The following is a 10,177-nucleotide window of genomic DNA, read 5'->3' as shown; positions in this document are numbered from 1 at the left end:
TGACTAATGTTAGGTTTGTTTTCATAACAATGCTTAGATTAGGGTTGTATCTAATTGTTCTAAGAGTACCCTCCTCTTCTATTCTGATAAAATGGTACTTTCTTTCACATTTGTATTGTTTCTTGGCTTATTTTAACTCTTCTTTCCATGGTTTTTTTTTTTTCCTTCTTCCTTTCAATTCCAAATTTATTGGTCTGGAGTACATGTAACATTTCTTTGGATTGATTTGTTGATAAATTTTAATAATATAGATGACTAATCTATGGGATAATCGATGTAAGTTGGAACCAAATGACTAAAGTAAGGGAAGATGGGAGAAACTCATAATCTAGCTCTATATTTATCTTTTTTCTTCAAAAAAAAAAAAAAAAAAAAAAAAAAAACAGAAAAAAAAAAAGAAGAAGAAAACTCAACATTTGCAATAGTTAGTAGAGAATGCATGGGTTAATCAAATATTTCATAGCTATATGCATCTTGATTTGATTGATTCTTGCACAATTTTCATTACTGTAATTAAAAGGTCTTAATATGAATTTTGTCATTTTATTGCAAGACAATGGAGCTTTTGACGGAATTAGCTATTCTGGAAGAAGCAATGCAGTTTGAAGAAGAAATTTTGAATTTTTAACGTGGTTTCTATGAGGATACTATCTATATCACTTATGATATTCAATTTATATGTGCCTTACCAATGTGAAAGGTTCTCAGTACGATCAAACAAACTTTCATTCAGAACTAAAATCAATACAATAAGATCTATTACCATGCTTCTTATGTCCGGAGGTTCTTTAGTTTTGACACAATTGATTTCTAGCACTCTAATCAAACTTAGAATTTTTCCAATTGGGCATAGATGTGAAACAACTAAAGACAAAATCTCATGGTTTTTCAGCTTCTCCACAAGGTAAATAGGGCAAGTAGAATTAATCATGTCTCAGTTATATTGAGAATATAAAACAATCACTAAGGGCCTGTTTGGTTACATGAATCCAGAGATTTCAAATCTCTGGATTCATAAATTTGAGAATTATACCCGTTTGGTTGTAAAAATCTCTAGATTCATGAAATCTAGAGATTCACTTTTTACACTAAAAATGTGAATCTGTAGATTTATGGGTAAGGGGTGAAATCCAGAGATTTCAAAAAAGCTATACATTTGCACATTCACAAAAATCACGTCGATCAAATAGTTTTTTTAGGATGAATCCATAGATTTCATTCCACAACCAAACATCTAATTTTATAAATTATAACTCCATAGATTTGAAATTTATAGATTTCAAATCTCTAGATATTTGAAATCTCCAGACTCATGTAACCAAACAGGCCCTAAAGCAAAAATATTTAAGAATAAAAATTCAAAGGGATTGACCGCTCTTTGAACCTAGGTTATAAGAAAAGAACTTGGATTCTCTGAGGCTTGGGCAATTCCATTTGTTAATTATTTGGCGAGAAAAAGAAAAACATTTCACATTATTATTCGTATGTTTCAACTTGGATATTGAAGTTGAAAATGGTTTGCCCAATGTCCAGTTAGAATGCAATGTTAGAGACCATAGAAAGCAAGACTATTATTTCCCTTAATTGGAATACATAGCATTTTCCTTAGAAAATTATTGTTTCTCCTCTTGCTTTCGCTCTATTTTATTGCATGTCGAGAGATCCTATAAGATATTTTCCATGTTTTCTCTTTTAATCCTCCACATATGATCACACATATATTACCAAAAAAATTAAATAAAATTATGATCACGTGTGCATTTGCACATGATGTGTAAAGTATAGCTTCAATCACATATAGTAGAGGCCCTTAACTTATGGGCATCATTTTTTTAATTCAGTAGGCTGATTTAATGTAGCAAAACATTATATTTGTGCGTTTAGCCTTCTTGAATGTTTCTTTCAGATTAATTATTATCATATCTCTCTACAAAAACATTTTCTAGCAATCTTGTGTTTCTCAAATAAAATGCTCAAAACCTTTTACTCTCCAAAAATCAGCTAGTAGATTGCACTTGGCACTTGGTTGAATTGACCATGTGATGAGCATTAGGATGACTAATTTGGTCTCAAGCTAAGCTATGAGACTACTCTCTACATGTTTCAGACAATTTCGTATGAGAAAGATGTTTCCGGATTTACTTGTAGATATTCTCAAATGCATAATTTTTTTGCAGGTGACAAAAGTACATCATTCCCTTGAACCAGGACTCTCAACATCACTTACTAACTGCTTTAAGACCATTGTGAAGCTTGTCATCCACAAACAAGAAAATAATAACCTATTGAGAGAAAGAATTTACACTATAATGGGAACAACTTTTATTTATTGACGGCCAAACTAATTGCCTTAACATATTCATATTTTTATTTCAACATTCTCAAATTTCTTTCATATGTAAGAAAGTTATTTTCTTTTTTTTCTTGAGCGCCCAACGTTTTATTTTACTGTTTAAATGACAAACTTGATAAAATTAATATTGTAACATTCTAACTCCCCCCCCCCCTCTTTGGGATGTTGCATGTATTGTTTTCACAATGTTCTTGGGGAATTAATTGTTGGTTACTTCGTTTGCCTTTCAACTTCTTTGATTTATGCAAAAATTATTTTATCTGGTTTATTCAACATACAAATGAGGAGTAAAAAGAGTAGAAATGTTTAGGTAAAGAACGAGGTAACTATATAAAAGTTGCGATATGTAAAACTTTTAGAAGATTTTTTTCAGTAGGAAAAATAGTATATAGCATATTGAGGTAAATAAATTTTAAATTATTTTATTTTATTAGATAAAAAATAAATAAATAAAAACTTTGTTTAATGTTTATTCAAACACCAACATATATAATATAACCAAACAATAAATTTTGTGAAAACAAAACCATAAATTTTGCCAAGTGAAAGCAAAACCTAGTTTCTACACTCTTTCCAAAACGTCATCCGTCCTCATCTCACTCGGTCTCCGGCTAGAATAAACTTTGACGTTGGAAGAAAACCGGTGGAAGTCGCTATTACAGACACAATTGAACACGAGAGGAAAAACATGTTCTTGCGACCATTGTTGTTGAAGCGAGTGCAGTGCCAAGTGGGGTCGGAGTCAGTGATGAAGACACTCAGTGAAGGTTTGTTGGGCACTGAGGACCCAAGCGGGAAGAGACGAGTAAGGCTTGCAATAATTGAGACCAACCCAAGGTGCCTATACAACGTTCTATGGTGGAATCTAAGCAAGGATGATGCTTCTCCAGTAAAGGAGCCTCAAATTCATCCGAGTTGAGTCCAAATGAATGATGAATCGGCCACTCTAGGCCATCTCAGAGCTCCATGGAAACTCCTCTGGCCAGCTTTTGGGAGTAAAAGGCTCCCTAGCCCCCCCCCCCCTTTCAAAGAACCCCCCCCCCCCCCCCTTCAAAGAAAAAGAAAACGAGAAGTAGAAGAGAAGAAAAAGGCCTCATTCTCATTAAACATGGCACTTCAAGGATTTACTTTTTAACATGAGGTATTACATAATATATGCAATTGGCAAAAGAGTTAAATCCATGACCTCTTTACTAATAAATATTGGTCTTACCACTAGAGCAACTTTGTGTTGGCAACATCTATGCGTCTTTCATTTAACATGAAGAAAGGGGTGGTACGTGCTCCTATTAATACTCCAATTTTTTCTCTTTTGCCTTCGTCTCCACCAAGCTTTTCACAACGCTGTTCGAAACTTTATCTAGTAGACGCGGCCAATTCCTTGAGATCGATTCATTGAAAAACAATTAGAATGTTGTTAAGAATGTCTTAAAACTGTAAAATGTTTACTGAGAACATTCATATTCACTCATAGATATATGTATCTCAAACCAAAAGGAAAAAGAAAAAAAAAAAAACTATAGTTTGATGATCCTCACCCATTGTGGGAATCAAAAGGGATGCCAATCCTGCGTTTGGCCAGCTCAAGCGCCCATCTGTACCTATCCAGGTCTTTGGCAGAATAAGTGCCATCATCCACAAGCACAAGATCAGAAGGATTGACATCATAGAAGATTGGAATGATCTTCTTCTGGCATTTTGTCATGAGAACCAATTCATGGAGACAGTAGTAAGAATGACAATAATTTGGTGAGAAGATGACCACCCCAACCTTACACTTTCGTATGCCACTTTCAATGCTCTTCCATAGCTCGTCTCCTGGCATCATGCTATTGGAATCCAAGAACGGCTTGAGTTTTAGATGGGTCAGGCGATCGTACAGCAACCCAGCTATAGTATGCTTGGTATCCATCCCCCTATGGTTTATAAAAACATCACAGACACCGGCCATGCCAGTTTTCTGATAGGTGCTTCTGTGGCTTCTACGACCCATCATTAACCACTTGGATAAAGATCCGCTCATCTCTTCTGCAATTCACTTAACAGACAAATGGAAACCCAGACCAGAGGAGCGTACACGCTTGATCAAGCAATGTCCAGTAGTCCTTTTATAGCATGAAATCCTCGTGAATAATGAACTCATGATACCACTGTTGCCTTGCCTGTTGGATTCTTTGTGAATTAAAATAATATTTACATAAGTTCTCATCGGGTCAAAATGACTTGCTGACAGAGTGACTACACGACCAGAAAAATAATCTTACCATAAAAAATCCATTATATATGTCATTAAGCATTACTATGTATCATCAAATAACCAATCACACTGCAGTTCACGTAGCATGAATAAGGAATTAACACTTTATCCTATCCAGTAAGGTTAAACACACGGAGACAACTTCTTTTACCATCCACAGTGCCCATATGTTTGGGGTTTTATATATAAGGAAATTGGGGACGGAAAATTACATATGCCGCCGGTAAAGGTTGAATTTACAACCCACTGAGAAGGAAGGTTCACAATTATTCCACTAATCCTCTATTGGCAAAGAAGTCCCATATGTTAAGAGGTAGTCCCCACAATTAATAGTACATTGAGGCCCACCGTTAATGGTTCATTAACGGTATATATAAGAGACTATTACAGTCAGTATTACAGCCGTATGCGTAATTGCAAAATTACCCAGATAACCCTCAATACCTATTGTCGGCCATATTCATCCCCCCAAGCCATCAACCTGGACATGAGAAATGGCATGTAAATCATTCATGCATCCCTGCCTTTGTTCCAATTTTCAAACCCTAATACTTTGTGTATGACTACGACTTTCTTCATCATAGTATTAATTTAAATATGACATAAATATGGCTAAACAACTGTGTAAATAAATCCTATAATTAAATGTATTGAATTAAATCTGAACCGTTTATGATGGACGATTCAAATTTAATCCAATCAAATTTAATGGTTGGATTTCTAGAACCGTTTAACTAAGTAATTTACACAACCATTTAGCCACCACCTTCCCTTTAAATATTAATAAGAGTTCTGGTCCAGATTTATATAGGTGGTTTTTTTTTTTTTTTTTAGTTTTAGTGGTGTAATTCAAAAAGTGAGGGAGAAAAAAATTAAAATGAGTATTCAATATCTACTTAGAATTCATTCACACTACTCAGTGTTAACCAATTTCCCCCAACGTGAATCACTTTCAACGTGTGGATAGTCTACACCTTCGCCCACGTACCGCCAAAAGAAGATTGTCTCAAATGTGCAGGCGACAGCTCCTTTCAGCCGCTAAAAAGGAAGACATAACCGATTCTTCCAGGCAAGTGTCAGTCAATGCTTATGTATTTGTCATGTCGATAGACATCAAATTGAATTAATTAAAGATGAAAAAAACGTGTATTATTGACTTCCAGAAGGTCCTTTGAAGTTTGAATGGATTTTCTCCTCTTAATCCGTGCCAAACGGGGATTTTTTGTTTTATTTTTTTTGTTTATGAAGTGGATGCCACTCATCATGAGTGGACCATAAGCGCTTTTCTCTAACAGATCAGACAATTTCATCTGATTCATATTTCCTCGGTCTATTAATGGGTAAGTCCTTGGTCTTGTATGTTGTGTAGGTAATTTTTAGAAATATTCTAGCCGCCACTTCGTCTCAAGTTTATACGACTAGGATGGTTTTCATGAGCTTCACCACTGTTAGATATCCCACAACTAATCAAACACTAGTTACTACATCCAAGGCTTCTAAGAGTTCCATTGCCGTTAGAAGTCCCACAGCTGATCAAATATCGGTTACTACATTCAAGAAGAACTCTACAATTGATACTTACAAAGACTCTAATCAACCCAAAGAAGAGTTTGATACTGATTGATACTGTTGTGGAGAATAAAGGTCCTGACTACCCCCCCTCGGGAGAGATACAAACCCTCTCGGGAAGATGTATCTCTCCCTCCTCAAAGGTCCCGACTGCCTCACTCGGGAGAGATACACCCCCTTAGGCAGGCTCATCTATTCGTTGGAGAAGGGTTCCGAGTGCCTCACTCGGGAAAGATATATATCCAACTCAAGCAGTTCTCAGAAGACTCTCTTGACCGAGTCAAGAAGAGTTAGCTACGCATAAACACCCAGCATTTCTGTTCCGAGAATGGGAGAGAAGAGTCAGCGAGATAACGGCTCTATCTGCGACAAAGGAGGAGCCGTTATTCCACTACTCCACTCACACTACAACAAAAAGGGCATATTACTGCGGAATTTTCCGCAGTAAAATGTACCGAAATCCGTAGTAATAGCCTATAGCTACAGATTACATGCGGTTTATTATCTGTCACAACAGGCTCCGTCGCAAACGCAGTAGCTACATATAAAATACTGCATGTACAAGGTTGTTTATAGCTATGGTTTTTTAGTTACAGGTAATTCTGTAGCTATATCTATAGCTACAGATTGTTAGTTACAGATGTTTCCACACTCAACTTCTAGCTACACATATTGAAGTGATGGATATTTTCGTGGTTATATATCATTTAGCTGCGGAAAAAATAACTGCAGATGTTTCCGCGGTTACCCTATAGCTACGAAAAGTATAACCGTGGACGTTTCCGCATCTAATTTCTACCTACACATATTATCGTGACAGATAATTCCACGGTTATATATCCTCTAGCTGCGGAAAGTATAACTACATATGTTACCTCGGCTACCCTATAGCTACGAAAACTATAACTATGGATATTCTACGGCTAACTTCTAACTACACATATTGTAGCGCCATATGTTTCAGTGGCTATATATCTTTTAGCTGCGGATGTTTTTGCATCTCACTTCTTGGTATACACATTGTAGCGATTTCGACATTTCATGCGGCTAATCTATAGTATATTAACTACGAATGTTTTCTGCTGCAATGCTTTAGGTGTGGAAATTTATTTGTAGGTATTTCATCCACAATGAAGATGTGGCTACAGATTTTATTCTATAAATGTATTCACAGGTCATCTATTGGATATACATTTCTTCGCAACATATATAGAAACAAAATATATATTTACTGAATTCAGTATTATCTGAAATCCATACACATCAATTTAAAATAAAAAGAAAGTTACTTGTCATCCAACTGACTCAAACTAGAATAATTGCAAATTAAAACTTAATTTTAGATAAAGGGTCTGTGCTAAAGTTCCAAGTGTACTTGAAAAAAAAAACAATAGAATCAACTAGTCGATCCAAGCCTCTGTGCTTTATGTTATGTGGAACTCTGCAGTGCTTGAATCAGCTTCTTAATAAATTATCCTGCAATCAATATAAAATTAAATAAATAAATAACAATTAACAATGTTATAACAAAATTTCATAAGAAGCCCATAGCTTAGAGTATCACATTACCTTCATGAGAACAAGATGCATCATTGCTCCTAGAAGAGTGATTTCCTTCATGACTATTAAATTGATTAAGCCCCTATCTCAGGGATACAATATTTGCAAAATTAATAACAAGAAGAATCATAAAATTTAGGAATAGAATAAGCTTTAGAGATTGATAAAATTTTAGTAACATTACCTGTTCCTCAGTTGAAAAATCTTCTATCTGACAATCTGGATTTGATTGCTTAACAATCGAGAAAATCTTGGTGACTTGAGCTTCTAACATATTAACTTTATTTTTCAGGAAAGCAACTTGTTCAGGATCATCTTCTCTTCTGTTTTCCTTAGAGGCAAGCCTAGCTCCCAATCCTAGCCCTTGAATGCGTCTACGTTTATCTTTCTTTAACACCTGAGAAAAGATGTCGGTGTCCCAATTATTACTCTTGCCATTACCTTGAGAGGCATCAATTTCTACTTTCTTTTCCTTGATTTTTTCCTGCAATTAACATATAAAATATACATATCATACATATTTATTATGCTTAATTTTATTTGGAAACAAAAAATTAGCTGACTGGAATTTTGATTCAAAAATAAATAAAAAATAAAGGAAAACATACAATTGTTTTTTGTGCAATCTCATCAATTGAACGTCCATCTGCATGTTCATGAGTGATTATGTACAAACCAGCACGGTCTAGTTGTACTCCAGTTTCTTTCAACTGTTTTAACATTGTAAATATCATAGTTAAATATTTGATACTATAACATTTATAGATATATAAAATGTAAGAGTTCTATAGTTAGCGTTTTCAAATATTACCTTTTATGGCGAATTCGTGCAAAAACTCTTCGACTGCGGTATGTGGTGCAATCGGACACATACAAAAACAAGCACGGTACTACTTACCATGACAAATGAAAGAAATGAAAATGAAACATGGGTGCAATCAGACACATATACCAATGATTAGAAACAGAAAACATTGAGGATATGTATGGTTGAGACTCCATGAAATGAAACACAAACAAAAACCAAAACAAAAAAGTGACCATTTTACCTTAAATATCACCGTATTTAAGAAAGTTTGTAAATGCAAATAAATGGTCTTGGAAAGTGAGCAATGTAGTGAATTTTGTCGAGATTCAATGGGATTAAGAACATATTATACATACACCTCCATGTTCTCTCAAAAAAGAATATAATAAAGGCAAAGTAAAGACAGGAAAACAATATTATATTTATACATATTAAAAAAAACCTGTTCCTTTTGTGGGTTTTACCCAAACCCCCTTTTTGGAACAAGCATGAAGATAGGATTTAAGGAGAGACACAGACAGGGAGACAGAGACAAAGAGAGAGAGAGAGGGACTGGAGAGGGCGAGTGTGCAAATTGTGAGACGAGAGGAGGGGGAAGGAGAGGTTATTCTCTTTCTCTTCTTCGTCTCACTCTCTCACCTTTGGAAGTCACAATCACGACCTCCCCCATTTCCAACCTTTCTTGGTAGCCAGAATAATCAGAAAAAAAATCTAGAACACATTGTTTCATTTTAATACATGTAGAGAAGGATCAATTTACCGAAAAAACAATGCAGAAAGGGATCAAAAGAAAGCACCTCGGACCGATCTTGTTTGCTCTGTCCACATCAAACCTATGTTTCCCGAACTATTGTTTACTTGTCTCATTGCGCCATTCTATTCACAAAGAGGAGAAGAGATGGCGGGAATATTAGGAGGGAATGGGCTTGCTAGGAAACGTGGGGGTTTTTTTCTTTTTTGTAGGAGGGAAACGTGGGTTTTTGGGTGTGAAAATGTTGATCTTTTTCAAAGAAAACGATTTCTCCCCAAAAAAATCGGTTAGAAACTGAATCCAAATATAACTTCTTCCATTTTTATTGGGTAGAAGAATCCAAATATACCACTTTAAATCCAAAATATTACATAAAATCCAAGTTTTTCTTCTTTCCTTAATGTTTCAATAATTTTTCCTTATAAATACATTTTGTTTCTTTATTATAATTTCTTTCGTACTAGCAAGATTTAAGTTTAAATATTTTGGGGTTTTTGTTAAATAATTAAAATCATCAAATATTTTCATTTTAGGGGAAACATTGTTTCTAGAAAATTATTGTTTATTTTTTTGTTTAATTCGTTTGATGTTTCATGTAGAAAGAAAGGAGACTCTCAATACTTATAAACTCTAATTTTCGAATTTGATTATCATCCATTTTCAGAGAAAAAAAATGTTGTATACTTTATCCAGATATTATCCAATCCGATAAGCAATTATTCGAATCCGAATCCGAATCCGGTTGCTTAGCAGACGGACACCGATATTTTTCGGATACAGATACCCTTAAACAAATATGAATGCGATTTCGGAGGCGGATTTCGACTATCCATTTACAGGTCTAGGAAAAGGAGAAATTTCTATATCTCCCATGGGTGA

The 10,177-nt window shown here is 34.8% G+C and overlaps 1 pseudogene; it reads right to left on the bottom strand.

Moving 5' to 3' along the window:
* Nucleotides 1-3,887: 3,887 nt before the first annotated feature.
* Nucleotides 3,888-4,346, bottom strand: LOC149022611 (putative 2' cyclic ADP-D-ribose synthase BdTIR pseudogene; annotated as a pseudogene).
* Nucleotides 4,347-10,177: the final 5,831 nt, after the last annotated feature.

The sequence above is a fragment of the Hakea prostrata genome, chromosome 3 (assembly GCF_041222555.1).
Source record: "Hakea prostrata isolate BN-2017 chromosome 3, UWA_Hpros_2, whole genome shotgun sequence".
Classification (NCBI taxonomy): Eukaryota; Viridiplantae; Streptophyta; class Magnoliopsida; order Proteales; family Proteaceae; genus Hakea; species Hakea prostrata.
This window is presented reverse-complemented; position numbering and strand designations above follow the sequence as displayed.